Source organism: Micropterus dolomieu, linkage group LG22 (assembly GCF_021292245.1).
Source record: "Micropterus dolomieu isolate WLL.071019.BEF.003 ecotype Adirondacks linkage group LG22, ASM2129224v1, whole genome shotgun sequence".
NCBI lineage: Eukaryota > Metazoa > Chordata > Actinopteri > Centrarchiformes > Centrarchidae > Micropterus > Micropterus dolomieu.
In genome coordinates, this window is record NC_060171.1 from 31,984,361 (window position 1) to 31,990,528 (window position 6,168).

The window sequence follows — 6,168 nt, forward strand, 5'->3', positions numbered from 1 at the left end:
GTGTCATATGAGCTTCATGGAATGCCACTGAGATGGCAGGCACAGACTGCCGTACTGACTTTATTCAGACGCACCCTACACTCTCTATCTGCAGTCCCCAGACTACAAGCCTTGCCAGAGTCACAAGCTTTTACCAAACCAATGTGGGAAGGTTCTTGAAAAGGTCGTGGAGAGATACGTTTGATGAAACTGGTGTAACTACTGTCCAGACCTCTGGCAGGGTACTGGCAAGATGGTGTGCCAAACAGATTGGAGCTGTGACCTCTGGGGAGTGTGGTTCACTGGTGACCACGATGATTGCCATTAATGCCTTGGGTAACACCATTCCTCTCCACTTTATCTTCCTAGGGTGGAACTCCCATCTTCATTTTGTCAGTGATGGACCACCTGGATCTATTGGGGCGGCCAATGGATCCGGCTGGATGCCAGTGCCTTGTTAATTATGGACAACCATGCCTCCCATCTGTCTGTGGAGGGGATTGGTTTTTGTAAGAGACATGGCATTGTGCTCTTATCTTTACCCCCTCATTGTTTGCATAAACATCAGCTTCAGGGTTGATGGCCTGTTGAAGAAATACGTCAACCTTTTGCACGACAAATGGATGAAGACACACCCTGGGCACGCCATGACCTATATAGTACCTATATACCTAATAGTGAAGTGACCACCGCAAATTCCCAGGCAGGCTTTATGTGTTCAGGGATCTGGCCTTTAAACACGGATATTTTCTGCCACAACTGTGAAAGCAACTGAGACAGACAGACAGAAAGTGATAAGACATTAAGAGTTCCTCCATTTGTTTTAACTCTCACTCTTCTGCCAGTTGACTTGTCCATGTTTGCGATTGGTAATCTGCCGCAAACACCACCCCCCCATTATGTGAACATGGCTAGATTGGGAAACCCTGATTGTGATTGTTAAGTGAAGTGAAGCCAGATAAAGAAATCCAGGATGTTCAACTAAGATCTTTGAAGATCAGACACGCCGTGTTAAAACCATTTATTAGACTTTAATACTGGAGAGGTCCATTCACACTGTGTGGTAAGTCATTGGATGAATGTGCTTACAGAAAGTTACACTACACATGTAGCGCCGGGGTAAGAAAAGACGAAAGGATGGATGGCAGAATAGATATAGATTTATGAATGGAGATGTGTGTATCTTAGGCTAACTTAAAATGTCCCAACAAACTGTAATAAATTAGTAACTCCATTTAATACATGTCAAGTCAAGTTTATTTATAAAGCACATTTAAAAACAACCAGAGCTGACCAAAGTGCTGGACAAAGTTATACAGTTATAGACATAAAAATTAAAACAGGCCAAACAATTAACGACATACCGCAATACAATACAGCAACATGACTTCAGTACATCAATCTCAATGTCTAGTTTCCAGTGCATAAATCTCAGTACATAAATAAGTGTAGTGGTAATTCTCCTATTAACATAAAATAAAATAAACAAAGCCCCAAACTTTCAGTTTAAGATAGAACATAAAACATATGGTACATATCAACTGTAAAGTTGCAGTATTTCAACATATATACAGACATATACTCACTACAGATTGCCTTACTGCTAACTCAAATGCACGTGTAGTGGTGTAACGACCATCAATCCAATAATGATAATAATAATAATAATAATAATCTTTATTTGTAGAGCACTTTTCAAAAACAAGTTACAATAATACAAAACAATACAAGATAAAAGCATGAAAACATTGAAAAGACTAAAATACACGTTTAAGATAAATATATAATTAGTAAAATACAATTTAAAAAAAGGGATAAAATAAAGTGAAATAAGATCGGGAAAGGCTCTCCTATAAAAGTATGTTTTAAGAAGGAACTTAAAAGAGTTCACTGACTCAGCCGACCTGATTTCCTCGGGCAGGCTGTTCCAGAGCCTCGGGGCCCTGACAGCAAACGCTCTGTCCCCTTTAGTTTTTAGTCGAGACTCTGGAACAGATAGCAGACCTCTGCCCGAGGATCTCAAGGTACGTGCTGGTGTGTATGAGACTAAAAGTTCAGAAATATAACAAGGCGAGAGGCCATGAAGAGCTTTAAAAGTAATCAATCGAATTTTAAAGTCAATTCTAAAACATACTGGGAGCCAGTGTAATGAAGCTAAAATAGGAGTAATGTGGTCATATTTCTTTGTTCTGGTTAAAAGCCTGGCAGCTGAGTTCTGGACAGTCTGGAGTCGATCAATAGATTTTTGGGTTAAACAGGTGAAAAGGCTGTTGCAATAATCCAGGCGTGATGAGATGAAGGGGTGTAAAATGGCCTTAAAAGTTAACATAGATTGAATTTTTGATATATTTCTAAGTTGATAAAAACATGATTGAACAAGCTTTGTGGTGTGCTGCTCAAAATTTAAATTACTATCAAACCAGACACCAAGGTTCTTTGCCACAGGCTTAATGTGATTTACTAGGGAACCAGCCGATGGCAGTATTTGTTTTGCCATCTGCTGGGACCCGATGACCAGGATTTCTGTTTTGTCTGAGTTCAGCTGGAGGAAATTATTTGACATCCATTTTTAACTTCACAAAGGCAGTTAAGTGAACTCAGCATTCCAGGGTCTGTGGATCTAACGGGCAAGTATATTTGTGTGTCATCAGCATAAATATGAAAAGAAATACCATGTTTATGGATAATATGTCCAAGGGGAAGCAGATACAAGGAAAACAAAATGGGTCCTAAGACCGACCCCTGAGGAACACCATATTTAACTGGACAGAACGAAGAGACATAATTGTTTACAGACATGCAAAACTTCCTATTTGACAGGTAGGATGAAAACCATTCTAGGGCAGTACCAGAGATCCCCACCCAGTGCCTCAGTCTGTCTAACATGATGTTGTGATCAATGGTGTCAAAAGCAGCGCTGAGGTCCAGGAGTACCAGGACTGAGCACATACCTTCATCAGCAGACATTAAAAGGTCATTGGTGACTTTAAGCAGGGCAGTCTCAGTGCTGTGGTACTTCATGAAACCAGATAGAAACTTTTCAAATAATTTGTTATTTTCCAGCACAGTGAGCAGCTGTTTGGACACAATTCTTTCTAGAATCTTTGCAATAAAAGTCAGTTTTGAAATTGGTCTAAAATTATGTGGGAGGGAGGGATCTAAACCAGGTTTCTTTAAAAGTGGGTTCACGCAAGCCGTTTTAAAATAATCAGGGACACAACCAGTAGATAGGGAGCTGTTGAAAACAGAGATCAAATGGGGCCCAACAGAATCTATTACTTTCAGTAAAAACTTTGTAGGTATTACATCAAGTGGGCTGGAGGACACTCTTATTTGTGATACTGTTTTTAAAAGCTCAGATAAGTCGATGGGATAAAACTGGTTAAAACTCTCTTGTTGCTGGTGAGGAACCTCTGAGTAAGAGGCTGCGGGGGTAATAGAGACTCAGATTGACACCACCTTATTGGTAAAATAAGATAAAAACAATTCACATCATCATTACTTCCAGCTGAGGCCCAATGCCTCTTTGGTGGGGCTGGACGGTGGATCCTGTGTGTGTGTGTGTGTGTGTGTGTGTGTGTGTGAGAGAGAGAGAGTAGGTCAATATTGACCACTATTTTTGAGGTCTCATCGGCCAAAGTCACAACTTCTTAAATGGACCCAGCATGTCGCTCTCTAATTTCCCTGCTTTCCTTCACTGTTTTGTGTTTCAACACATCTCCAACAGCAAAGTTGTCCTCCCAAACCTTTTCCATCTTGTGCTTGGTGTATTTTGTCGTTGGATCTTTTTACATTTTGCTGGATTGTTTCATAGACCTGCTGCTTTGTCAGTCCCGCAAACACCACCTCCTTCATCAATATGCCAAGTAGTGTTATATTCCAAGCCATTATCCAAGTTATTATGACCTTGACTCCCAAACAAATGGAGCCACTTACAACATACTCCTGGCACCTCTGAGGGGTACCTTGCCTCCCTGCCAAACATTGCTGGCTGGAGGTGTTTATCCCCTTGTTGGGTGTAGTCGGGCAACTTTGAGAGACCTGGAAAATGTCCACATTTAGATAACATGCCATTTGTCATTAATTTAGTCTATAGCATTAATATTTAGTATATCTGTCAATTTAACAATATGTACCTTAACTCTGGATGGTGCCAGTAAGCTTTGCAGAGTCTGGCATTCATCTTAAATTCCATTTTGTAGAACAGACATTAGCATTTACAGTACAGCTTACTAAGAAATCATGTTTCTCATGAATGTTGTACCTGGATTTTAAACTCTGTCCCCTGGTCTGTAAGCAGTTTTGAGGTGCACCAAATTTGTATACAAAAAATACAATTTGTCACCACCTCTGCAGACTTATTCTTAAAAGGGTAGGCCTCTGCCCACTTTGTGCATTTTTATATTAAACGCTACATGTCACGTTACCGCTTGGATATATTGGATATATATATATATATACAAATTTTCCTCCATTTGGTGTTAATGGGGTGACTGTCTACAGGCGTGGCTTGATTGATGGGGTCAACCAATGTGCACCTGCATCAGGTTTCCCCTTCCCTAATTATGAGGACATACCAACTCCATGTTTTTTAAATGATATGCTCAAAAATCATGTTTGGGTGAGTGGTAACAAATGCATGGATTACTGTTTATTTTGGCCAATTGCCTCAATTGAAAAAAGCTTGTTTTTACGACTATCCTTGTCTGTCGAGCTCAAGGTCAGTCGATTTTAACCCCAAGGTTAGTGATCATTGGCTTGATGTAGTGACTCAAGGAACCTAGATCGACACGGGGGGGTCACAGTAGTGCCACCAAAAAACATCACTTCTGTCTTCCTTTCATTCAGAATTAGAAAGTTTACAGCAATCCAAGCCTTTGTCGTCTAGACACTTAAGTAATGGTCCAACAGTTTCATTCTTTTTAAGAGGCATATAGATCTGAGTATTGTCTGCATAACAGTGGAATGACATACCATGCTTCCTAAGTATGGAACCAAGCGGGAGCAAGTAAAGAGAGAAGAGTGCCTATTACTGAGCCCTGTGGGACCCCACAAGAGAGAGGAGCAGAAGAGGACACAGACTCTCCACAGCTGACACAGAAATTTCTACCTTCCAAGTAGGACCTTAACCATTTCAGTCCACTGCCCTTTATGCCCAGTCACTGCTCCAAACGAGAGAGCAGGATTTCATGGTCCACTATGTCAAAGGCAGCAGTCAGATCAAGAAGCACAAGAATAACAATGCCCTGTGTCGGTAGCTAAAAGGATATCATTAAAAACTTTTAGAAGAGCTGATTCTGTGCAATGTAGGGTTTTAAAACCAGATTGGAAGACTTCAGGAATATTGTGCTTGTCCAAGAAGGCCATTAACTGACTGCAGGATCCAGACCAAGTTTTTTAAGCGACTATCAATAAAAAAGTGAAGAAACTTTTCACACACAGCATGGGAGGCATCAAAACCGACAGTTTGCGGGACATTGAGGACTGAGTCAATAGTCTTAAACAAAACATGAGGCTTGTACAGTTTGACAGAATAATTTCAGCGAAATATTTCCTTTTAGCTTCTTTCATAATTGTCTGATAATGCCGCCAGTAGTCCCTTAACATTTGAAAATACATATGAAGTTTATCCTCTTTTCCATTTGCGCTCAGCCCTACGGCACTCACGTCTGACAGCACGGGTCGTGTCATTCAGCCAGGGTTCAGCTTTAGTTTTAGATTGCTTGATTTTCAATGGAGCCACAGAGTCTATAACAGTTTGGCAAGTGGAATGAAACCATGAGCTAAGCTCCTCTGAATCATTAGGACTCAGTTCTGACTGAAAACGGAAGAGAACTGAATAGCAGTGGAAGGGCTAATAATAAGGCAGCACCGTGCAGTAGCGTGAGGTTTAACTGTATTGCAGGCAAGAACAATCTCAAATATCAGAGGCCGCAGGTTCCGCGGATTTACCCCACGCCAGTAGGGGCCGCATAGCTGGAACATCTCATCCAAGCCGACAACCAGGCGTCGACAGGGTCCAGCAATCGCCTAGGAATGAGGAGTCGAGGCTTCAGGTGGTTCTGTTCCTTCTCTCTGGCTTGGGCGCTTGTTGGTATGTTTTCCGCTCTGTGGTGTAGTGTTCTCATGACCCCTAGCTTGTGCTCCAGTGGGTGGTGTGAATCGAAGAGTAGGTATTGGTCTGTGTGT